Source organism: Melospiza melodia, chromosome 1 (genome assembly GCF_035770615.1).
Source record: "Melospiza melodia melodia isolate bMelMel2 chromosome 1, bMelMel2.pri, whole genome shotgun sequence".
NCBI lineage: Eukaryota > Metazoa > Chordata > Aves > Passeriformes > Passerellidae > Melospiza > Melospiza melodia.
The window spans coordinates 111,741,168-111,768,347 of record NC_086194.1 but is presented as its reverse complement, the minus strand read 5'-3'; the positions used below and the strand labels follow the sequence as shown (position 1 = coordinate 111,768,347).

Below are 27,180 nucleotides of genomic sequence, written 5' to 3'. Positions count from 1 at the left end.
TAGGAGCAAAGAGCCCCGTGCAGCAGCTCAGGCGGGGGGCTGACAGGCCAAGCAGCACCCCGAGACAGGAAAGGGGCAGTCTGGTGTAAAACAAGTTGTATGGGTGCCAGCAGTGGGTGCAGACTGCTCTGCACCAGCAGAAGCACAGCCAGGGGTTTCATGGGACAGACTACTCCCTTTTAGTCATCGTTGTCAAAGCTGCATTTCAAGCGGCCTGCTCATTTTTGAGCCTTTGGATACACTGGAAATTCTGATGAACAGGAGAGAAACCAAGGAGAAACATCAAGAGGGTGATGGAGCATGGGATGCGTGAGGAACAGCTGGAGAAGCTGGGCTCCTTCAGCCTCGGGAAGGGCAGGCTACGAGGGCAGCCTTGTAGACCCCGATGGGGAATACAGACGGAGGCAGACTCTCCTCACAGACATGCCATGGAAGAACAAGAGCCCACAGACTCAAGCTGCAGCAAGACCAATTCTGATTGAAGAGGTACAAGGGCAAGTTGAGTGATCAAGGATTGGAACAAGTTAACTAGACAGCTTGGGAAAACCTCCATCCTTGGAAATTTTCAACACCTGACAGTTCAGGGCCCTGAGCAACCTGAGAGAGCTTCAAGATTGGCCACTTTGAGCAGGATGTTGGACCCAATGATCCCAAGAGGTCCTTTTCAAGCAAAATTAATCATGATATTTCAATAATAAGTTGCCACAAGAGCTGAAAGCAAAGCAAGACAGCCTCACAACATCATGTCTATTCATAGCAGTCTCCAATGCAGCAGTTATTCCAGCCAACCCAGCAGCAATTCCAGCATTAATTTAATAAGGTCTTTTTTTTCAAGCAGTACCTATGAGCACTGAAAAGATAGGGTCTTCACCCCATTTTTGGAATGAAGCTGTGCAGATAAAACTTTTGAGCCTACAGTTTGTATCACACTTTCCATCATCAATAAGAATAATTTTGCAATGAGAAAGAAGAAAATTATTTTGGCTAGCATTTACTTAACACAGAAACTGGAATATATACATACATATATAAAATGATTGAGAAAGAATGGTATTGTTAATCTTCATATAACAACAATATTCTCTCTGGCTCTCATGAAAGAATTTATTTGAAACTTTATTTTTTGTTTTTTAAATTACATTTCCATCATGGCTTGTTCTCCGTCACTATAAAAAGCATTATTTGCAGATTGTTGTGGCTAGTTAGACAATTGTTTTCCCTGTACTAATTTCACACTGTTTTGGCACAATTTTTCAAACTAGATGAATTTTAGCTTGTCTGAAACCTTTTATTAAAACACCATTTAGTCAAGCGAGCGATACCATCTTTCATTTTTACATACTTAGGTTCACCCAGCAACCTCTATCAGCTGAGGAAAAATACTATGACAATGTTTATTAAACCAGAAACACAGGATGTGTCACCTTTTGCCAAGGTCCCAGAATAATTCCTGGCAAGTCAGAGTCAAGAAAGCTCAGTGAAAGCTCTGATTATAATATTCCTTGTAATAATTGAATTATTGAAACAGTATAATGATGTAAGGTATTTATAACTTATTGTAATTACAACTTCTCCTAGAAAACACCAGACTGTCTAGGCTATATTCCTGGAAAGAAGGCATCTGCTAATCTTGGTAAACAGAGCAGAAAAGTGGGATCTCATTTAGAATAAATATTTCTAATATCCATTCATTGCTTTTCTCAGGACTGCTCCTTGCACTGGGACCAGCCCCAGAAGTTGCCAGCACATGCTGCATCCTGTGGAAGCAAACCCTGGATGCCCATCACTCCCCAGCTGTGGGGTGCACAGTGTTTCACTCTGGAGTTACTGCTAGTCAGGAGACAAGAGGAAAGCACTTAAATGCAATTCCCATTTTATTCTTACAACATTGTCTTTCAGATGAGAACTGTATTCTATAAATCTCTGAAAACAGTGTTGGGAAGACTTAGGTTGGAGGTAACAAAATGGTTGGGAACAGACGATAAAATTAGATAAGGTAAGAGACCCTGAACCAATCCTGGCAGACAAAAATGTCACTGAGTGAATCTGTCCTAAAACACTCTTCATCTAAATTGTGACTGTGAGCCCTTTAAGGACAAATCTCATTTGAATGACTCCCCTTAGGTAATCAAATAAAAAATTCTTCTGATTTCCTACCATCTGTTTAAAATAGGAAGGGAAATAGCAGATGCCAGTTGTGTGTGCAAGAATGTACAATCATGTAACGTTCCCATCTCTTCCCTGAGTACTCCTTAACCCTAGCACCACTTCTGCCCTGAGACATCCCAATTACTTTCACTCCAATCCTTCTCCTTCACACTCTGTTGAAAATCTTTCTCCATTCCTGCCTTCTGCATATTCTTTCCCCAGGGCTAGGCTTACAGAGCCCAACTGAAAAAAAGCATAATCATAATATTTTCTGATAAAGAGCAACAGACATAAGTCTCTGCCCATGCAGCTCCTATATGCTTTCCTGTGCACCCTATAGCCTCCTGTAACACTTGATCCTAAGCTCAGGCCTGTGTCTAACCCAAAACCCTTGGCACCTTATCAATACTTCTGTCCTGCTTTCCCAGAGACTACTGCCATCCCTCTCTGAAGAGTACAACCTGAGACATCTAAATAAGTAGAAACCAGTCATGTTACTGCAGCAGATGTACATGCAGGCAATATCCTCTGAGAAACCACATCTGTGATGGAATTTTGAGAACTTGTGAAATATTTTTGTAAGACAGCCTTGTCACACTGCTAATTTAGATTTCTAACAGACATCCAAATTTCTTTTACTGAGTGTTCTGTATCATTTTCACTTGGGAGAACATCATGTATGTTGCCTCATTACCGTATGCTCTGTTATTCAGTGCAGTTTACACAAGGCTTTTTCAGATCTAGCATTCTGAAATGTTGGCATTCAAACAGAAAGGAAGTGGTCCAACACACTGCAGTATCTGTATGAAAAATGTGTTTTTAAAGATATTTGAATTTTTTTAGTATAAAGAGATGAAAAAGAGGACATGCTACCTCTATGTTTTATATAATACTATCAGTACGATCTTTCCTCCTTTTTTGTTTTTCACTAAACATCATTGTGATGCTGGATCCAAACTTTCATGACATTCACATACTCTTGAGTGTTACAGACCTGTAACTTGTGGATTTGGCTGATAAATTAGCAATATCCTTAGGCTTGTCACCAGACTACTAGCATGATAGAGAACAGCAGCATGCAGCAGCTGTTACCAGCTTCTGTTCAACTCTTCCCCATACCCCACAGTGTTCAGCAAACATTATAAGACCAGGGAGGGAGAGGAGGGAGGGAAGGAGAAGAGGAAGAGAATCAATAACTAGCACTTTCTTGTGTGTCAGGAATAACCAACTTCCTATCACCCACCTAGTGCAGGCAATAAAAGTTAAACATTTAGTCATTCTTTCATTAAAATTTTTAAAGATCTCAAGGAGCATGGCCAGTCAGCAGCTGTGCAGCAGAAGAGTGCGGTAAGACCAGCATGAAAACCCAGCCTGCTAAACTGGAGTGTGTGCATTCATTTGCCCAAAGTATTTTCTGCAGGAGACCAGGAGATATTGTTGCATTCCTGATCCTCATATTGATCTATATAGGCCAGTCATTTTACGTCCATATAGGCTCTGAACTGGTAAAATCCAGTCCTTGTTTGTGAGGTGGATACAGTGCATTCAAAGTCCACAAAGTTATGTATAAGATCCTAATTCATTGCTTGACCCAACATTGTGATCAGCAAACTCGAGAACAAGCATTTTTCTGGGACCAGAGTAGAACAATTCTCAGTATGTTTAGTTAATTGTAGTGATTAATCAATGTCAGAGTTAAATTCTGTTCACACACACAGGAAAACAGTTCAGTTCTCTACCAGTTACTCTTAATTCAGGTGGTAATGATTTGTGCTGGACATTTAAAGCCTCTCCTTTCTAAAGATGATGTTGTGTTGTCAGGAGTTTGCACTCTGAATTGTTTAAGGTAGCAATATAACCCATTCCAACCTACTGCATAACATAATTTATGAACAGTCAACAAACATTGGGGAGATTAGGTGCATCCAGACCGATAAATCTACTGATACTATTCAAAACCTATGCTAAAATCTTTTCTGGTAAAACAAAAGAGTGAATGCAAGGGGAAATCACACATTACTGATGTTTGATATCTAAGTGATGAACAGACAATGAGAAGGTTGAAATATTGTCACTCACTGCTCCATTTAGCTGTCTTTAAGAAGAATGCTGTGAGGACACACTGAGCAGCCTAAGGAACACAAGAGAAGAACTCAGAAGACCAAATCTCATGTCAGAGCTACCACTCTGCCACCTCTGCACACACTGGATGTGCACAAGGAGTCAGCTGGGGCTGGTACAGCCTGCCCGACCAGAAAGCATCACAGGAAACAGAGGATACTGCCCCCTTATCTGCCTTTCCTTAAATCATGAACACCTGGGAACTGGCATCTATGTTCCTGCTCTCCCAGGTCTGATAACTTCTGCTACTTCTGCTGGTCTTGTTCCCAGCAACATTCTCTGGGCTGAAAGCCAGCAGTGTGCACTCACAGATCAGAGGGTCAGTTGCATCCTGTGGTCCACCAAAAGGAGTGTGGCAAGCAATTGAGGGAGGCGACCCTCTACTCTGCTCTCATAGCACCCCACCTGCTGCTCCTCTGCACAGATAAGACACCTCTCCTTTGAAGACAATAGGGGTTGGTCAACCTGGAGAAGAAAAGGCCCTAGGGAAGCCTCTAGCAATCTTCGAGTGCTTTAAATAGGGCTTATAAGGAAGAGGGGGAGAGACTTTTACACAGCAGATAGTGATAGAAAAAAGAGGCATTAAACTGAAAGAGTAGAGATTTAGATTAAATGTAAGGGAAGAAATACATTACTCAGAGAGTGGTGAGGCACTGGAACAGGCTGCCCAGAAAAACTGTGGATACCCCAGCCCTTCAAGTGTTCAAGACCAGGCTGGATGGGGCCCTGAGAAACCTGGGAAAGTGAGAGGTGTCCCTGCCCAAAGCAGGGAGACTGGAGCTATATGACCTTTAAGGTCCATTCCAAACCATTCTATGATTCTCCTCCCAAGCACAAGGCCTTCCATAAAATCATGATGAGCCTGTGCTCAAGGGGGAAAACTAGAGTTAATCTAAATGCCCATACTTTTTAGGGTGAAAGTTATTATACATGTAGGCAGAGACTTTGATGTTTTATTGAGTGTTTCTTTAGAGTCCTGGCACTTGCTGAAAAATATAAAGGTGGAGCAAGCAGAAAAAGCCTAAAACTGAGTTGTTATAACAATCCCCATGCACTGTCCCCACCCCTGCCCTTAACACAGCTCAGAGTACGGCTTATCCCCATGACCAAAGCTGAGCTAGCACCTCACTGCTGATGAGAGCAAGAGGTGCTGACCTTCTGCTCCTGCCACCCTCTCACCAAGGCTGCTTTTGACAGTCATTTGATCCCACAGTGAGTAGACTGAAACAATCAAAGAGCAGAAAAGTACTCAGGTGATTTCTTTCCTTCTGGTCAGTGAGTTAAGCCATCCTACCGTGAAATCAGGAGCAAGCAGGCCGGGTAAGGGATGTACGCAGGGAAGGCACCAGAAATTTCCCTTTCTGCAGCAGCAAGGCCCTGGCTGGGCTGGCTGTGCTGTGAGCCCACTCTTAATCATAGCTGCAGGTCTGCCTCTCCCCAGGGTGCTTTATGACAGAGGGCACATCTTTGCATCTTCTGAGGCCTTACTCACACCTCTTCTCTTGCTTGGTTGCTAGTTTTCCATTCTTCCTGTCCTAGTTTCTTGGCTTGTGTGCTCACATGCATGCGCAACCTTCAGCTTAAATTTGTAATAAAATAATCACCATCATCATCTGACTTTTCTAGGTACCCATGTATCTTCCCATTACATCTAGGTATCACTGTGAAGAAGGACATTGAATTCCACTTACATCTAGCTTGACTAAAAGACGATTTAGCCTGTAGTTTTAACCAGACCCATGACTGCATGCACATCAAACGTGCAGTGGTTGGTAGCCATTAAAAACTACAAACAGGAACAGGGATTTCTTTTTCTGGCAGCATTTTCAAAAATCTCATCCTATGTCTTAGTTTGTAAATTACATTCTTGAATAGTTCATTATGGAAGCAGTTCCAGGAAAAATTCTTTTAATATTACATATACATGCCAGAGCCTCCTCTTCCTTGCAGTGGTTATTTGCTACAGTTATTTCATTATCTTCAGAAGACTTGCTTCTAACCATATTAATTTAAGTAAGTTCAAAAGTAGGCCATGCAAACAAAATGAAATATGGCCAAAGTGCAAAAACTCTTTAATAGTCTCATTTAATTTGACATATAAAATAAATATGGATTTTATTCAGAGGTGTATTGTCATCTTTAAGGCTGCTAATCCTAGAAGTCATTTTACTGAGTCTTTGGTTGGTGATTTTTAAGCAATAATTTATTTCAATTAAATGACAGCATCTTTTAATCACGGGAAGTGTCTTGGCAGACAAGCAATTCTGTCTTTGGAGCTTTCATACATTTATTCATCTGCCTAAATTTCCTAACACTTTGGAGTTCAGTTGAAGTTTCATCCTGAATTAATGAATTGGGAAAAGAAATCTGTTTCGTTACACCACACAAGAAATGAAACAAGGTGAATGTTGGGGGCAGTGAGAGTAACGTGATAACTTGAAGCCTGAAAAAAGGCATATGCAAATCCTTTGTAATCACTGGCCATCCACCTTCATGTGCCAGAGTTAAAATTATCTCACAATAGCTATGATTTTTATTTCAATGAAACCACAGATTTCTCTGAAAATTATACAGATGTCATAAAAAGCTGCTAGAGTCTTTCAAGCAAGGAAAGGCTTTAAATGCTGCAGATGCAGTTAAGAAGTATCTCTGTGCCTGGGAGATAATGTTTAATGTCATTTAGTCATCAAATCAGGCAAAATAATTAAACCTGTACCTCTGCACCCACAGCGACCTGAGCATCCCTATCAGGGCTGGTGAACAGGCAAAGCCCTGCTCCCTGACACCAGGGGCTGCCAATGGCTGGGCCCTGCTGCAATATTCCATTTTTGAAATTTCTCTGCCCCACATGGTTGGGAAAACAACAACAATGCCTGGAGCTTTCTGATACTGCATTTTTCCCTGCTGTATTTTTCAACTTGGAAAGAGCCCTAATAGCTCCACTTTCTATAAATGGATGTTTCCATTTGGTAGAAGAGCAGGTCTTAGACACCAGGGCATGCTTTTCCTTTTTGTTCTGATGGAATGCATTGAAATATCCTTATAGAGTTTATCATATTTGCTTTCTTCAGCCAGGAATGAAAAGAAGTTGCAAGTTAGAAAACTATGCCAAGCCATTTAAGAAATTTCACCTTATTACAGTAATTAGAAAAATTCCACACAAATCCCCATTTCCTGGCCTTATAAAAATCCTCTTTTCACACACTATACCTAGAAATCATTGATCCAAACTAAGTAGTTGCTGTGTTATCTCTCCACCTCCTCAGAACATAGTTAGGAGATATAAATAAAAGGATTTCAAAACACGCCAAAAAATCAATGGAATTTTGAAGTGCACCATAGGACAAAAGCATTTAACAAGGCTCTCTGACCACATTGCTTGCATTCAATCCACAAAGACACCTCCCACTACTCAGCCTAACAGTCCAGTTTCTATTCTGATCCACACATCTGTCACAAATAAAAGGAATTAAGCCAATCTACCATGAATTTTGCCTCCTCCTGAATCCAGGATTTAACTCCAAGGTATGTGCAAATCTGAGCATTGGACAGCGCTAAAATCCTGAAATGTGTCGGGTTCATTATATATAAAATTATAGGAGCAAGAAATGGGTGCTTAAATCGCCCAGCACCTTGATGCCATGGTTTACAGATGAGCTATTTTAATCATGGAAAGAAACTGGTACCATATCTCCTGGAATCCTTGCTGCACCTAATTAAGCAATGGCAAATAATCTTAGAGGGAAAACTGTATTTTTAAACACAATGTTCAGCCAGTAGATAGTTCAATAATAGTTCAATAGAAAATATGTCACATGCTGCAACAAAAAGAGGGGGTAAAGGAGGAAGGAAAAAAAAAAGGAAAGAAAAAGAACAAAAAACAGTCATCACCTTGAGAAAATGCTACAGAGTCTGAAATTTAGACAGATCTATAGCTTTTTCTCTAGCATCAAGAAGCCATAATAAAGAGATAAAATATTAGACCAGTAATTGGTATTCTCACTGTGGTACACTTATAGCAGGCTGAATTAGAAACTGCAGTGCTGAATAATTCACCCAGGGGGAGGCTGGGCACCAGAACAGGCTCCCCAGGGAAGTGGTCACAGCACCCAGCTTGAGAGAGCTCAGGAAGCATTTGGGCACTTCTCTCAGGCACAGGGTGTGACTCTTGATGAGTCCTGTGCAGGGCCAGGAGCTGGACCCCATGATCTTGATGAGTCCCTTCAAACTCAGCATTGCCCTATACACATACTTTTCTGGGGGAAACACCTCAAAATGGGACATTACAGCATTTATAATAAAGTTACGTAGTATTGCATGCATTTGATCTCTACCATTCTGTGTAGTACAGCACTATTTAATGAAAATATTAATATTTGGTAATAGGCAGATCTCTTCCTCTTTACAGTGTAAAATTGGCAACATTTCAAGCTGTTTGTTTTCCTAACAATTACACTGTTTGAATGGCTATCTTATGCAATATTTTCTGGATATTTTAATACACTTTTAATAATACACTTTTAATACAATTTTAATAAATAACTGCAAACTCTACAGATTATGAGGTTATATTTACTCACGTATCTTGACATTTAGAAATTCTTGTGCATTATAATTACTCTTCCCTCTATACAACATTTAAAACATCTCCAGAGATTTCACCATTAATATTTTCTTGTATATCAGGTCACATTTAACAAATCTCAGTAACACCAAAAAGACCCAACAAGCAACCAAGAACAAAACAACCCCCACAAAACACAAAAAACCCACCTCAATCTCTGAGTAGATTGAAATCCGCAATTCCAAAATTGCTTAAACTGCAGCAAAAGCACATCTCCCAGTTCTTTCACAACAACAAATTACATTTGTTGTTACACTGCTTGAGCCTAATACTAAATATGGGTGGCATCTGAACAAACAATTCCTTCAAGAGCACTCCATCTCTCACTTCTGTCACAATGCAAGTCAATCTCACTCCCATAGAGAATCAGGCAATCACTTTGTTCCTCATCTGCTACTGCACAGTACCCATGGGGCAATCACAGAACAGGCTTATTTATACATTAGTGGAAGATTAGATTATTTCTTCTGTGCTTTGGAGCAGGCATTTCGATTGAGGTGTTCTCTGCATTTTTCTTACATCCTTCCTTGCTCCTTAGTTTCCTGCAGAGAGAAAAAACCTACAAACCAACACCACAGCCCTGCTTCATACAAACCCCTTGGGGGGCCTATCTTCCAGAGCCCAGGTACTGCCACAAAGCACATGAGCAGTGTCAGTATAACAGGAATTCACTGGAATTAGGTCTGTAGGGACCAATCTTCAACCACTCTCAGTGCTTTTCTATCCCAGTGAAGTAAGCTGACACTAATGGTTTGGTCTACCCTTTAGCTATCCTAAACACCTTTAATCATGCAGTGAAAGGCCACAAAATGGTGACTAGAACTGGTACTTTGCTATCTTCCTTGAAGTCAATAATTCTCAGCCTATTTTGCAGCTAGATGACAACTCCTCATTAAGTAAAAAAACCTCAACATCACTTCTCTTGATCTCTTTAGAAAAATTTCTACTTCTTGAGTACTTCAGGCAATAACTTTTTTCTTGATCATTAACTTACCTTTAGAATTTAAGCTATATACATACCCCCAATTACATTACAATATATTAAAATAATGGTACTATGCAATATTTTTACATTAAAACTGCAGAATGCACAGGATAGAGTGCTAGCCATTAAAAAGTGTTTAAGGTGGCATGTTTCAAAAATGTGACAGATTGCTTCCATGGCAGTATTGTGCACACATTGCTACTGTACAGATCAAGACTTTGACTCTCCAGAAGTCAAGAGAACTCTGCAATGGCAGACACAACTGCCCCATGGCACAGGAATGCATACCACACTGGCTAACACCTCCATACCCTTTCGCAATAAATCCAGGCCCTTTTAGCCTTATTTGTGTGGCAAGTTTTCACAAGCATTGGTCTACCATTGTATTGGCTCTTTGTACCCTAACCATGCAGTAAATTTCTCCAAAGTTTATTACTAAAAAAAACAAAAAAACAAAAAAACAAAAAAAAAACTATCTAGAAAAAATAGATGAAAAAACCCCTACCAACCCCACACCATTTGTCATTTAATCCTGTAAGACATTTAGCAAGTTACCTTATGATAGATGCTGTACAAAACAAGGATGCAGTATTACAACATGCTGAAGTTGGTGGTCAGTATTTTACAAAATTAAACCTAAATTTGTACTGATTAACATTGTGCATATGTGATACATTAATTATACATTAATCCTTTGAGCAGACCTAGACATCTATCCCTTAATCCTTAATATTCAAGACAGAAACAACACAGACTTTAGAAATGTGCTTTCCTCGCTGACAACAGATCCCTCAAACATATTCCTTCCTGGATCAGTTCCCCAAGTCGTACTGAAAAACACCGAATATCTTCAGTGAAGAACTCCCAGCCTCAGCCCCAGAATTACCTGTCAAAAGGGCTGTCTCAAAAGCATTTATATTTTGGATCCAAGCTAAATAGAAGGCAACGTTCCTCCAAATGCTTATTCTTCCCTTTCCCGAGGCGGCGTTGGCCGCGTTAGCAACCACTCCCTCTCGCACCCAGCCGATGCCTCAGCATCACCACGTGGCCCTGGGACATATGGCTCAGGCACTCGGCTCTGGAGCTGCCAGGCACACGCCAGGAAACTAAAGTAGGTTAGCTCTAGGAGACTGCTGAAGAGAAGTTATAATATCAAATAGATTTAAGTGAGTAAAATTGATGAACTCCGCTGTTTCTCTCAATAGCATTGCTCTGATCTTGTTTAAGCACTGAATAGATGCACTGACCTCTGAGTGTTTGCTCACCTTGAAGGGCAACTGCATGAATATATCCCTGAGTGGAAGTCTGGCCTACACACAAGTGGCAACCCTTTTTCTAATAAAAGAATAAGGATAGTTTGTTGCTGAATTTGATGCATTTATGAAAATCTTAACTACATTGCCATTATTTCCATTTACTCAAGTTATTTCTATTTATAAATATCAATGTGAAACTCAGTTTCTCTGAGAACCAGGTACAGGCAGGCCATTGAAAAGGTTAGGAAAATGGGGTAGGAAATGAAGAAGTCTCTTTTGTCATCTGATCTCTGTCTAGAAATTTGTCATAACCGTGTCTTCTTTCCTTCAGTTCGTAGCTTGGATCCACCGACACCCCAGAGCAGGACAGCAACCAACACAGAACAGAAGGTGAATAGGTTTGACACTTCAGTCTTCAACACCCTCAGAGCACTGTGTTACACAGAAACTGTATTTCACTGCTGCAATTAACCGGATCGTGTCCAAATTATATCAAGGTATATAAGCACATTGTAAGCACTTTACATAATGCTAAACTAGAGGTTAGAACCTGGCATAGACCTAGTACTACCAGTAAGAGGTCAGGCAGGGAACCCACGTCAAACATTTACCAAATGGAGGTGGCAAGGAAACTGCATGTCAAACATTTACCAAATGGAGCAAAACCTCTACTTGTATCCTTGATCTACAGTTAAAGACAGCACCATTTAGCTGAAAAACAATTTTGTGTCTGAGGCATGCCTGCTACTTCTAAGTGTGGTTGCTGTCCCACTGCAATCCCCAGTTCCAATGAGTGTACACTATGGTACACTCATTCCTGTTGTCATTCCCCCAACAAAATTGATCATGAGCTTATCAGCAATGCATACCAATGTCAGTTATTTCACTTGAAAATGCCCAAAATGTCTCTCTTCATAACAGCTTTTTTTTTTTTTAAGTTAGGACAAAACAACACTTTAAGTTTGTTTTGAAAGTGTTGGGACAGAAGCTCACATTTGACATTTACGTGAAGCTTACACTCTACAAAACTTAAACACACACTTTTGATGCCTTTATTCATCTAACAGCATAGATCTACCCCATAACTGAAGATTAGTATTTATATTGGAAAATAAGAATAGCTAGAGAACCTAGGTATCAAAACAACTTAAAAGACATAAATCCATTGCAGTTGAATCAAAGCCGCCTCAGAAAGAGAGAAGCAAAGACATCTCCCATTCTTGTCACTTGCCAGAAAAGAATGTTTAATGAGATTTTTTTTAAGAAAAAAAAATTTACCTTGTACGATGTTATGCAAGATAACACAATTAAACTGCTTCATTATAGTTGAAGATGTAATTTTTTTAATGTCTTCTCAATAAGATTAAACAACCTCATTACTTATTGGGATTAAAACATCCTGATTTACAAAACTGAAGAAATGAATTTCGGTGCGCTCACAGAAAGGGGTTCTGAGGTTACTCTGTGACAAAAGACCACAGCCATACCAATGAATTGGCATAAGGTAACAAAATGGAACAGGGACAGGGTTCTTTTGTATATTAAAACTAGAGTGCCCAGTTTGAAATTGACAAATGTACAAAGGGATGAGATAATTAACACTTCTTAGTTTGCTTTTTTGGTCTCTAAATTACAACCTTCTTCCTCATCCTGGCACACTGTTAAGACTCATTTTGTTCCTTCAGTAAGTAGATCTGAAGCAGCATTCCTGACTATGTCATTATAAAACTGGAAACACGATGGATGCAAAAAGGCCCAGGTCAGCCCCTGTCAGTTAATATGTGACACCGCACATTTGCAACATAGAAGTTGTTGTTGCAATCTTAAAAATAACTGAACCAAGGCATGAACCTAAGGGCTTCCATATAGTGGAAATGAGAAATTGCAGCTAGGCATTTTTGAAGTATTAAATCCACATTTTCAGAAGTATTAGAGATGTTTGTTGCTTCTACATCTCCAGATTGACATATATGAAGACCCTGATCATCACGAGGTTATATATTATAACCTCTATATGTTATAGATAAAAGAAAAGTAAAAAAATGCTTCACAATCCCTGAAAATTTCCAAAACATCAGAAAACAAAAACAATTCTTGGAAATACAAGGGTCACATTTTTAATTCACACTTCTTTCCCAGTCCCTATGCTCAGCAGTTGTAATCAGTCTCTAGTTCCACACATAAGACACTTTGTCTACATCTGCCTCTAGTTCTAGTTGTCTTTTGCATCTATCACATTTCTATTATGAATAATGGGAATTCTGGTTTCTTGAAGACATCCTAGAATGGGCAAATATCCTTAAAGCAGAGGTCCTGTTTGAGGTAGACACTGAGAGCACTTAACACATTAGATATTGGACACATGTAAATATTAAGACTTAGGACTAGACAGTCTTCTGCTTACAATTGCACTGACAGATATGAATTAGTCCCTCTTAATACATTGTTACACTGCAAAGTTTAAATCTGAATTTAGGATTTTGTGTCTTGCAACTAATTCTTCCTATTGCTGAAGCAAAATTAGGCAGAGGACTCTACTGGGCTTCTTGAAAAATTGTAGAAAATCTGGTATATTCTTCTCCTCCTCCGCTCTACCTCCAAAATTAATGCAAGAAAGCTAACATTGCACAAGAAAGATCCTAAGGGACAAGATCTGTTGATCTCTTGAGAAAATTCGATTCTCCCATTGCTCTGACAGAAGAAATTGGCCACTGGGGGCAGACCACCCGGGCAAGGACTCCTTTGGGACTGATGGTCAGGATTCCCCTCCTTGGAAGGCAAAGAGCTGCAGTGCACAGGGGCAGGCTGGTTATTACCAATTAGCTGGCACAGCAGCAGCCTGCCTCCTGCAGCCCTGCCTTTGTGCAGGGACACGAACTCTGGCTCAGTAGCTCATGCTTTCTGCCCCAGAGCACCCCTGGTTTGCACCTGAGCTACACAAGCCTGCTCAGACTGGGCTTCACAGGAGGCAAACACACCTCTGAGTGCAGCAGGCACTGACACAATGCTTTGCTAGCCCAGAGCTGGCAAATGGACTACATAACATACCTCTATCTGTTGCATGTGTAGGCGAGCAGCAATTTACAAAGCCTTCAGAATCTACAGCAGGGAGACTAGAACAAGATAATTTTTAAGGTCCCTTTCAACCCAAACCATTCCACGACAAATAAGTAAAACAGAAGTACACATCAAGTTTGGAGTTCATCGTTAGGAAATGGAAGGGTAAATATTTAAATGGGAAAACATCAAATGTAATTTTAAAAATTACCTACCGAAATGTTTCCAGACACAGCAAATAACCCAAAAAGGACTATCATGTGCATCTTGAATCATCACATTTGAGAATGATTAATTAATTAATTGTGCAACAGATGCAGAGAAGGACTTTCCATTCTCATTACTACTGTTATTTTAGAAGCCTGTCTTAGGGGAAGGCTAAATATTAGCTTGACTTATTTATCCCACAAAATAGAAGGTGCAGAGAGTAGTCCTGTTTCTTTACCTACTACATTCAGATGTAATTAAACTACATAAGGAACATAAACTCCTGAATATTTTTATTTTCACATTCAGTTTTGAGCATCTGGAATATCTGGACTATTCTACCTTTTAACAGACAATTTTTATATTGCAGCTAATGATTTTCATTGCAACCCTGGAGATGGGAAATTACTTTCTTTTTTAAGCAATCATTCTGAAGTATCTTTCAGATTGTATAGATAGACCAAGCAGATCAGAACTGACCCAGCATATGAAGAATGTCACACTTTCACATATGTTAATAATATTTCTCAATCATGTCAAGCTGAAACCAGAGTTCAAAGACATTCAGGGTGACTAATATGCCTGACACAAGAAGAGGGCACGAAATGGAAAAATTAGAGACTGTGAAGACAATGCCAAAATGTAATTTTTTTATAGACTGACAGCACTAAAATGCTACATAAATTCTAAAGTTAAAACTGATTAATTTAATTTTAAAGCATCACTTATTAGCCTGTGTTCATTATTTTTAAAAGCAATTTTCATCTTTAAATTATTTGCATGATTCAAGTATATCAAGGTTTAAGCACAATTCTCTCTTTTTCCCCTAAAGAGTATCAGTACAATATACTACAAACAAGAAAACTACCCAAATTACTCAGCCTTCCCTTCTGTACAAAAATGTCACTTTTATTAATTGAGCATTTGTATTGAATGTTTTCCATATGGAGATCATATAGATTAATTAGATAGGTACAATATTATAATGTATTTCATTTTACACTTACTATAGCTGACATATCAATCTTTTCACAATATGTGTTTATATGGACACTGAAATCTCAGTGATGGAGAAAATATTCCTCTTATTTGGTCTCTGGTAATAATCTATTATTTCTAGAAAAATCTCATTTTTAAGACCAGTTATAATCACAGAGTTGACTAGCTGAATAAACATGTCATTATATAGTGCACATTCCCCCGGCAAAGAGAGTTATTATTTATTAATAATCTCAGAGGGATTTGTAAATGGAGAGGGGTCTTTCCCTAATGCTTCATCCTGGGAAATGATATACACATGTTCTGTACCACAAAGCAGCTTCATAGAAGTATATATTAATGAAGGATGTGGCAATTCTTGCACAAGCAAACTCATGTTGTGTTTTAAATGCAAGGTTACCTGGTATACATGTGATACTGGTTCTTTATATACATAGAAAAATAAAAATTAAAAGCCTCAACCTGAAAATATTTCATCATATAAAAATATAATTACAATTAAAAGACAGAGAAACAAATTTCACTTACTATAAAATTAATTTTAAAAAATCCCTGTAGTTGTCATAGCTTACAGCTTAATAAATTGGTTCCCTTCCTTTAATTTAAAATCAAGCACGAGATACGTAATAAAATTGAGATGGTTATACATTTTATTACTAGATTAAGGTTAAGAAATAAATATGCAAATATGGAATTTCAAATTACTTTAGAGACCATGCAAGTAGGCAAGGTTTATAAATATGAAAGAAAGTCAGTCCTAGTAAAAACTCATGCAGCTCTACTGATATTCTTTATAAATGCATATTTTTTTTGGAATTTATATCACTTCTGTTAACACTCTGGGTACCCTACCATACAAATTCCTACTATATTTTTTCCTAAATTTTGCCCTATCAACAGTTTTCAGCTGCTTTATTCTTTTCAAGAATTACCCTAAACCGTTGGTTGTAACTCTTCCTTTCACTTTAAGATGAATTTAAATTTTACCACTATTTCCTTGTGATGGATTTTCCTTCCAGTACTATCTCTCCCTCCTCCGTACTGTTCATTGCTTCTGTTATTGTTTACAAATTCTGGGTTTGTGCTGACTGTGACTGAAACCCAGGAAGGATTATTCTGTTCCCAAAACTAGTAAATCCAAATCCTTCCCTGAGGATCAAACCTGTCAATCCCTACCAGAAGTGTTAGCACTGATTTTCCCCTAGACTGAATGCATTACAGCATTACACCCAGGGAGGGTTTTCTTACCTATAGCAAAAAAAAAAAAAAAAAAAAAAATGAAGAGGAAAAGCTTATTTTTAATGTCCAGGCATAGAATCCTAAACCTTCAAGAAATATCACATCTTGAGCTTTGCTTTTCACTTCTTGAAGGGCTTTCAGAATGTACAGTTTGTTTTCTGCCTAGCCATCATTGCAATCATCACCCTTCCCCCTTCTGAACTCCTAAAGGATTGCTGTAATGTTGGAGGAATTCTGGTGACCAGGAATCAGGAACAGACAAACTGGAGCACTCCAAGGTGTACGGTGAGACAGCCCCTCAAGCTCAGTCACCTGCCAAGTGGGCAGCACTGTCTGGCCACACACAAACCCCACACGAGCTGCAGCTGCCTCTTCCCAAGGCATGAGGGAACACCAGGTAGCTGGCAGTGCTCTGAAAGCCAAACAGAGATAAAATCCCGGTGGACGCGAAGAAAGCTTGAAATTATATTTTTCACAGTGCAGGCAGAGGCCAGGCAGAGGGACAGAAGGCTCGAATCTCCAGGACACCAGGCTTAATGAAGAATTTTTTTCACGAATTTCTAATTAGATTGTACACATTTAATGACAAGTTCACTGTGGCTATTCCTTTTCTGCCCAATTTTATTACCATTTACTGAATACCACAGATATCTCTTTCATTAAAAAAAAATCCAGTAAAATGTAAGATATCTTTGAACATTTGCTAGCTTTTCCTGTTATTTGTCCTACCACTAGGCTACTAGCACCACAATCCTGAACAGCCCTATCTTTTTGTAAAACAGTAAAATAGCAAAATTATAGCTTTGCACTTCTAAGCAGACAGACTGTTATAGTGTGGAAAGTGAAATCAACTTCCCTCCTAATTGATTCTGTGGAATCTCTTAAAACAGAAATAAAGAGAGGAAAATAACCGTGGTGGTAGGTCTCATTAAACTTTCCAAGGAGCTTCCTTAGTGTGAACCAGCACAAGGTAAGAACCTACAAAGCTGATATACCATGTGAATAAAATCCCTGCTGATTTTTGTGATCTGGTGTGGAACTCCTTCTAGTTGCAGGACTAACCCTTCCTCTTGTAACTTTACAGGCAGTGAACAAGCAACACTTTTACACTATCCCCAAAATAGCCTGGCCATTCTGTGCCAGTCAAACCACAACACTGAGTAAGCTCACAGTTTTTACACAACATCTTCACTCTTAATTCATGACTTTCTGGAAAACAAAACTGAAATCTTAATTCTCTTGTCAATGTCTATTTGCAGAAGTAAATGATGAAAACTTCACCTGAAATGCTATCACCCTGAGAGACAGTGATTTAGAGGAGGCATGCCAATTTACTGTGTTGGTCAAGAGGTCAAAAAGTATTTCTTCCCTTCCTTCCTCCCACGCTTACAATTTTAATTCCCAAAGTGCTCATAGTCCTTCAAAATCCATGTCTCTTTGAGAATACAGATCAACTGAGATTGAGCAACAAGGAAACAGGACCATTCAGTGACAGATTATCAAACTGCTGAACATCACAACAAAATAGGTGAGACAAACACAGCCCTAGCTCCAAGATTTACTGATTTCAGATATGAGGCAGAATATTTAATCCAGAGCATAACACCTATATTCTTTTCTCATAAATTCTGCAGTGGTGATCATATGAAGGTTTGAAGGACACCTCTCTTACATCTCAATTATTCTTTTTCCTGCAAACATGACTCTTGTGGAATATTTGATGACTTAAAGCAAGGAAGAGAAGTCAAAAGGGACTGCAACAGGACCTGCACCAAGAGAGATCAAAAACATGGAGACAGCCATCATCACTGCAAGACTTGAAGCATTTAGGCACTCAGCTGCTGTGGTCTCACAGCAAGCAGCTTTTCTCCTTTCCAGAACTCTCTAAAACAGGACAGGCTGTAATTTAGGTGCCACAAAGAAACACCTGGGAACCAACCAATGAACCATCTATGTTCCTATTCATGTATGAAAATTACTCACACGTCTTCTACTCTCCCATTTTTGCCCAAAGTCCTTAGCTGTGTCACAGCATATGTTGTTTTCTGTTGATCACCTGATTTTACGCGGTACCTTAGTTCTGTATTTGCACATCTTCTGTGGGTTGGGCTAGGGAGGTAAGAGGGTGCATGTACATATTATCATCTCCTTGGAACCTCCCAGCTAGCAACTTCTGTGCCCAGAAAGTACCTAGGAGCCACACTAACAGTCTGACTCCAGGTTTGAGTAGTGAACACACCATCAATCAAGTCATGCTTTTACACAAACAGTCTGCCAAATCTCAAACCTCTCTGCTTTGATTAAGGTCATCAAGAAGGCAGATCCATTCCTGAAAGCAAATTCAAAGAAATCTCTGCTGATAAAGTCTGCAACTGACAGGAAAGAAAGATGAAAAACAGGTGAAATGTTAACAATAACAGCTCTACATAGCTTTCTTTAGCATAGAAATGGGCTGAAAAAGATGAATTTCAGTACTGCTAGACCAGTTACTTGCAACACAGACCATTACAGGCCCTCTGCTCAAGGAGAAGGACTGCATTTAGGACCAAACTTTGGGATCCATAGGGAGCACCCAGAGGACTGGTATCAGCTGCTGCAGAAGACACCAGCTTCACTACAAACAAGCAGACAATGGGGGAAGATTCACTACACACAAGCAGACAATGCCTCGGTGTCACTTCCCACAAGGACAGCACTGGAGTTCCTCACAAGTGAAATGAGAAGCAGGCAGGAACACTCAGTCTTGGGAGAAGCAGCCTGCTCTGGAGTGCAGAGGAGAAAACTACATCCCAAATCCTGCTGCCAGAGGAGGAGTGTGCACAGGGGCCCGGGAATGCCGCCCAAGCTGCCGGATGCTGTGGGCGTCTACAGGATACGGAATGCATGTACCACATCACACCAAAGTGAGGGAGATGATGAAGATTTCTTTAAACAAAGTGAGGAAGCCTCTGGATCAGACCCTTGTTGTCACAGGGGTCTATAACTGCCCTGACATCTTCAGCAAGGGCAACACAGCAGGACACAAGCACAGCAGGACACAAGTTGACAGAGATTTTTGGAGGGTGTTAGAGGTAACTTGTTGACATTGGTAGAGGATGAGGCAACCAGATGTGATGCACAGCTGGACCTGCAGTTCAGTAACACAGGAAGAACCGTGTGGGCATGAAATAATCAGTTGGAGCTTTGGCTGTCGCAACCCTGGAACAGGTTCAAGATCCCGAAAAAAGTGAAAAAGTGATGTGCAGACCCCAGATCTGGGAAAATGATGCAGTAAATCCTCTTAGAACACATTTCTGGGCACACAAAAGAGTAAGTGACTGGGAAGAGTCAGAATGGGTTTACTAACAGTAGATCCTGCTGGACCATCATGGTTGTTCAACCTCAGAACACAGAGGAAGACTGGGTGTGATAGCATAGCACCAGGAATGGGGCAAAACCCAAAAGATTATGTCAGTGACAATTTTAATGGCATTATTAGACTTGTTTTCCTACAACTAATAATAATTAGTCTCATAATATTTCCATTATATTACAAATAAATGCTTGGCCTTACAAATATAAATTGCATGCTTATTTGATTGCTTACATGCATCCTCCTTAACCCATAACAGGATTTTTGGAGTAACAGAAGGTGAAAGTGTTCCAGCCAAAGTCAACACTGGCCACTGTGTCCATGGCACTTGAGTTGCTGGAGCTACAGATTCCCACATCACCTTTGTTTGCCTTAGCTTTATAGGAAGCACAAGTGAAGCATTTCCTTTGAGTTTGCCTTTAAAAGGCAAAAATTTACCAGTTCTGAAAAGAATCTATTAGATACAGTACAGATGAGTCTTGCAGATGCAGATGATAAATATGCACAGTGTATTTATGTATGTATAATATCATTTCATGTATATTAAAACCAGCCTTTCATACATTCCCAGAGTGTCCTTCTATGTTCCCAGCTGAATAGGAATGCCTTGTGCCCAGGAACTGGGCCACCTGAGCTGCCACCTGCAGGGGCAAGTCAGGACAGAGAGTAACCGAAGTCAAGTAGAGCAAGAACAAACTAAAAAATCTGATGGCATAAGGTTTAGTCATACCCCTCACCCCTCCCACCTCTAACTGCAGGAAGAAAGGGACAAAGAGATGGGATTGCAAAGGAATTGAGACAACAGGGTGGCATGGTAAAGTGACTGAAGCCAATTTGGGGTCCCAAGGTGAAAAACTCCAAGTCCAGCCTGTTCTGGCCCGCTCCTGTGAGCAAAGCTCCTTGTTCACCATGCATGACTGCTCCTCCATCTCTCTCTCACCAGACTCCCCTGGAGATTTCCTAGCTGCACCCGTTTCCCTGACAGGTGTAGAGTATGCAGCCTGCCCTTCCAGCAGAACGATCTCCTCCACAGCTCAGAGTGCAGCAGCCAACACCGAGGCAGTGCCCCCCTGCTGGTCTAGTCCTGTCAGTAGAAAATACCATTTTTAATTGTTTTTTTTCCTCTTCCCCCCCACCTTTTTTTAGTTTGTTTTCCCCTTTCTTTCCTTCATTTGAAACACAAAACTGAAGCAAACAATATTACAGAATAATTTATGAACATATAAGATTTGGGTATCTTTTGAGAATACACCACCAACAAAAAGTGCAGAGCAGCCCTCTAGTGCAGGTGGTTCACAGTCACCCAGTTTCAGGATATGCATGGACTACACCATGAAAACCTGAAGGGATGTAATGTGCAGATTAGCTTTTTATCCAGGTGTCACAAGCCTCTGAATAATTCCCCCTGATGCGACAGGGGCTTACTTCTCACACACAGCTTTTTGAATAGCTGACAGCCCCATCAACAGAGCCACTGTCATTCCGAGATTGCACAAGTGCAAGCACAGATGCAGTTCTACAAAAAACACCCTCATCTATTTGCTTTTTGGGCAAAACAATTTCTCATAAGAATATGCTGGTTTATATATTTCAAGACTCTGAGCATTCTCCGCCTCCTGCCTGTTACCCAGGGAGACTATATGATGGCATGGTCACCATGGAAACAGTGGACAAACTTAAGATGTTTTCATTGCTGTAGATAAAAGCCATCTGCATTTTTTATTTTTTTTTTTTTCATTTCTGTTTCTCACACCATCAGCTCAGGCTCCCAAGCCAAACTGTGACAGCTGTGGTGCTATCCTGCAGCCAAGAATCATGGACCATTCCCAAAGCAGCATCCCCATGACATCCCAGGGCTCACAGGTGGGGGACAGGGCAAACCTCCTACAGGTAATAACAGCATGTGTTTGCTGCAGCAGCCACCTGCCCTCCTTCCACCCCCACCTCATAGCAGCCCACTTCTAAGATGTTTCTGAAAGTTTTTTGACCACATTCCAAGAGGAAAAAAAGTAGCCTAAACAGACAAAAAGGGGGATGAAGAGCACCTTTGTAGCTTTTTATCCAGGTGTCACAAGTCTCTGAATAATTCCTGATGTGACAGGACCTTACTTCCCATACACAGCTTTTTGAATACGTGAAAGTCCTTGACTGTATTTGACACTGGTGGTATCATCTCTCTGTTTATTCAGGAATAGTTGATCAGAAATTTATAAATAATTATGTTCATGATATATGAAAGTTCAGTAAGCAGTCTTGATACTGGGCTGTGTCTCTGTGGCTAACAAATAAAAACACATTTTCCTCTGCAGTAGGCCAAGATGACTGAATACAACCAGAAATATCTATTAATTAAGCATCAAATTAGGTTTCTGCAGTGCTTTCCTGACAAAAACTGGATGTTCTGTTACACGTAATTAATTTGCTGGAGGTTGAGTTTTGGATTGCTGTTCTTGCCAGTTTTTGGCTTTTTAAGAAACTTTCGGTTTTTTCTGTATTTCTAATAATTAAGCCAAATTTTTGACACTGCTATGTGAATATACCCTTTCCAAAGGGTAAATTTACTAAAAAAAATATTGTAAAAGGCCAATTTCTTCACAATGGCACTTCAAATTGACAGACATTTTAGAGAATGCTTCTCAATTTCAATAGTCACTTGTAATTCTGTTTTAATCTTTCAGTGGGTAGAAATGTGCTCTTTAATGTTACATGCTGCTATGTGCTTAAGCTCTCTGTAGCCTATAAATCCTCTGACTCCTATCAAAACAACACAACAAAATAATTTTATTATTGGATTTTGGTAAAGTTGGGAGCTTCCTACCAAATTAGAGACCTGCCTATAACTTAAAGACAGTCACTGAGGAGGCAGCTGGTGTTTTGACAAGTCAGTTTCTTCCCTGCTTGTTTACAGCCAATTCTACCCTGCACAACTGTCTCCAACAAAATCCTGCCCCAGGCTGTGATCAGGACATTTCTGAAGCAACTCTAATAAAACAGACTTTTTTTCTCTTATGCTAAGATTATTTTTCCAAATGTCACATCAGTCATCATTTTTCCTTTGAATCCTTTCCAGCTTATTTGCTGGATGCATAAACCAGAACTGAGTACACTCTTGAAGTAAAGGTCTTAATGTTCATCTAAGAAAAAAACTATAAAAAGTTCCTACACTTGAGAATTACAGACATTTGTTCAGCCTGTCTCATGAAATCCAAATCCTTTTCTACTACTGTCATTATACCCAATATCTCACTGATAATGTACACAAAGCAAGAATACAATTAGAGGTGGTAGCTCAGCATTCTGAATTAAGAATACAAGTAAATTGCTACTAATTGTTATTGTTTTCAGATCCCAACTTCAAAACACAACTAGTTTCTTTTAAGTTTAAAATTTATTCCTTTAATTAGTGAGACAGCCTGAAATAAACTGACAGCCAAACTAACAGTCTAACTTCAAGGTAAATTAGTATAAGCTATAGAGAAAAGATCATCAAGATTGAAAAAAATATGGTTTGCAATCTTTCTGCCAAGATTTGCTACTTCCCCACCCTATTGTTTAAATAAATAAATAATAAATAAGCAAAATAAAAATTAATGGTTTAGTAAGATTCAGCAATTTGAACCACATAAAGAATCCCTCACTGACAGAAACAAGACACTGGATGTTTTGTGTTTGCCTATCTGCATCATAAGCATGCAGCATTCAAAAAAATTGAGTAAAAAGAAAACAACAGCAAGACATGAGCTGGTTTTGTTCAATCTGTGGCTTTAATCTCAAAAAGCTCCTGAAAGAATGTGTCTTTCTTAAGCAGAAAGGGACCAGAAAAATTAAAACCAGATTCTCCGCTAGATTTTAAGTCTTTCCTCCAGAAAGACTCCTAAAACAAAGACTGTTCTTAAGAAGAAGTCAGCTCTCCTACAATGTTACCTATCCAATGTTTCTGATTGTTTACTCTTTCTCCAGTGAAACAGTTGAATGCAGGGACATCAATCATCCTTTTTGTGGACAAGATGCAATAATTATGACCATCCTCACTAATCCAACCTATAAACTCACTAAGTGAAGGAAATCTATGCAGGCCAGAGTAGACAGTCATGCCTAATAAGTCTAAATATCTCCTTCCATTTATCTTATCAAAGATGAAATCAGGAGGCATTTTGTCACAATTTGTTAATGTCCAGAGGCCAGAAAGGATTTATTTTTAGAGATCAATCTACCAGCCAGAGTTTAATGAAATCTAATGGCTGCATGTTTCATAATAACATATGGTGTTTTTACAGGTTCCTTTATGTACTGTATAGAGCTGTAACAGAAAACACACTTATGGCTCCCTCAGTGCAGCAGAAGCAATATGTAGATTTGAAATTCAAGCATTTATGATGAGATTTAGTTTGTGATCAGAAATTCTACCTGTCATTTGAAGTATAATAATCTCTTGCTCTTCAATAAAACCTATCAGTGTAGAGAGGAGAAATTATTTGCTTTACAAAAATTCTTTGGGATATAGACTTAATCAAGGCAGCTAAATGCTTTCTCTGCAAATTTGTTTTGCTGCAAGTTAAAGCTATATCTGGAAGGCCAGCTGTGAAAAAGCAGTGTATGGGAGGACTTGATGCTGCATTTTGGAAGTTTGGCAAGGTGCAGAGCACCAGCAGCTGAGCAGGATGGGACAAGCACAGAAGCCAGGGAGAGGAGGTGACAACAGGCCAGGAAGAAGAAGGGCAGTCTGAGGAACTATCTTTAAAAAATAAGAGCTTAACCAGGCAACTGAAAAAAACAAGGACACTGCAAGTGACACCTGGACACTTAAATCCAAGTAAGACAATGCATACAGAAAGCAAGATGCACTGCACTGGAGGGTCTTGCAGCAAGGTGCTTGAGAAGAACTATTGCAAATAAATGATTGGATAAATACCTTTCTTTAGTTAAAAAAATGAGGCAGAGGTCTGTTAAAGATGCTCTTGCATCCGAAAAGATATCCATCTATACCACAACTAATTCTGAGAAAGCAAAGGGCGAGGATAAGATATAACTAAAGTATTCTATCACATAGAACATTAGGAACTAGTGAGAGAGCTATAAAAATCAATACTACTTTAACCCTAGTGTGAGTAGTACTGGTACTGCTTTGTACTTCAGGGCTTATACTAAGTAGCTCTGGGGAAGAAAAAAAAAACAAAAAAAACCCACCAAAACATAGCAAGCTATTTTTGAGTGCTCTTTCTCACCTGATATATACAGATGTTTGTTGCCACCTTATTCTGATTGCCAAATTGAGTGCTTTTAGCCAGCCAACAGGTTTTATCTCTTATCAGAATGTAGTTCTAGTGGTACCTCAGACCAAGCAAGCTTATCTCCTCCATTGTATTCTTCCCAAGGAGTGGGAGTTTCTCTGTTTATCTGCCACTACACCCAAGAAACTTGCACAGCTGTTCAACTAGCTGTAACCTAGAGGTGGAGAGGTGTACCCCTGCAAACTACCACTCCTGGAGTTGCCTATACTCCACAGCCATCCCCATTCCCAGGATGATCTTGACATCTACCTAGTTTACAAGCAAGCTTTCAGAAGTCTTCTAAAGATAGACAGCTCTATGTGTCTTGAAATACAGTGTCATTACACCCAGTGATAATGCTGGCTTGTGACTTAAAAGGACAGTCAAGCCTTTAATCCTTTAAAATTACAAGATGAAAGAGAGGATTGAAGCAATATTTTCAAAAATGTCAAAGTGATTCACATGTCTAGTTCTCTCCTGAAATTTTGAGAATGTAGGCTTTAAAGTTGCTTAACAACTTATTTTAAGGGACCCAAATCTCTAAATAATGATAAGCATGCTCCATTTATGTAAAAATGGAGTGAGAGCATGCTCAGAACTGATTCTTGAAAACATTGAGATTAAAGGAATCAGAAGATAGAGGAACAGAATTGTTCAGATTTTTCCAGCATGTCAGTACAGAGCAGCCTGTATGTGTTTCTATAATTAGATCTCTCACATCTGATAGAAATGCAAATTGTTTAGAAGTTGCTTTTTATATTTGCTGTATTACATATTAATTTATATGTAGAAAAAATATAATGCTACAGTTAGAATCAAGTTAGCCAATTGCTCAGCGCTTAAACACCAGGAAGATGGGGATTCCTGCAGAAAAAGAAAAGGAAAAATAGAGACACTAAAAGCAACTTAATGAAAAGAAAGGAGTTTCATATTCTTTTGTAAAACTACTTTCTGTTGATTTACCAGTCCCTCCTAACAGCAAACAAGGTTACAGAACATAAAGCCTTCCCTTGTGCCATCTGCAAGCTCCTATGGCCCAGCTCTCCTTTAAACTATTATATAGAACTCATCCTTCGCTTCAACACTCCTGCCTGATGTGGAAGACAGTCTGGCTGGTCTCTTAGAGATTTTCCCTTCCAATACCCATGCAAGAGCTTCCTTACTACACTAAATGCCATGCTGCACTAGTTACTAAACAATCCTTGCTGCAATGAAAGCCTGAGTTTTTGACTTCCTTTTTGGTGGCTATTTGGCTTTATGCAGCAGCAAGGAATGTATATGTTACGGAACCTTACACTTTGTATTACTGTAAATTTATTTTTTTTTAAACCCAGATATTTTAGCAGAAGAACCATGTGTGGCTTATCACTGGCTCTTGATGAAACCAGATGTGATGATAATAGGGAACTTCAGGGTGCCAGCAGCATTGGGATAATTGTAGACCTGCTACAGAAGACAGGAACTACCCAAGTCTCATTACTTGTCTACAATCCACATAAAGACAAGACTGAGGAGAAAGCAGCTATTTAACAATTACCCTACATACTGCATTTTTCTTTCTATATCTCAAAGGCAACCTGCTCTTTCATATACAAAAGTAAAAAGTAAATGTACAGCTCTCTTCTCCCACACATTTCTAACCAGTCTAAGTAGCTGGTTGGATCTTGTCAGTTTATCATCCAGGCTGCATCTCTAGATGCCATAAAGCTTTTGTGTATTATTCACTTCTGCAGCTTATCTTAATCAACAAAAATTTACTAGGCCTACAGTACCAGAAACTACTAGAAGACTATGACATCTTAATATTATGTGAAAGCCACATGTGCTGGAGAGACATTTGCTTTTTATCTCTCACAGGAAATCAAAGATAATTAGGCAATCAACATTGCTATTTGAACAAATGGAAAGCAAAATAAAGCCCA

General features: G+C 39.4%; 1 protein-coding gene and 1 long non-coding RNA gene across 2 annotated transcripts in view; one reads left to right on the top strand and one right to left on the bottom strand.

The window, feature by feature from the left end:
* GABBR2 (gamma-aminobutyric acid type B receptor subunit 2) overlaps window positions 1-27,180 on the bottom strand; it is a 457,858-nt gene that overhangs the window by 370,301 nt on the left and 60,377 nt on the right. The gene's annotated exons all lie outside the window — the stretch shown is intronic.
* Window positions 7,733-20,198, top strand: LOC134430088 (uncharacterized). Its single transcript, XR_010030731.1, has 4 exons — window positions 7,733-7,794; window positions 11,466-11,631; window positions 17,896-18,164; window positions 18,271-20,198. It is a non-coding gene; the product is annotated as an uncharacterized LOC134430088 (long non-coding RNA).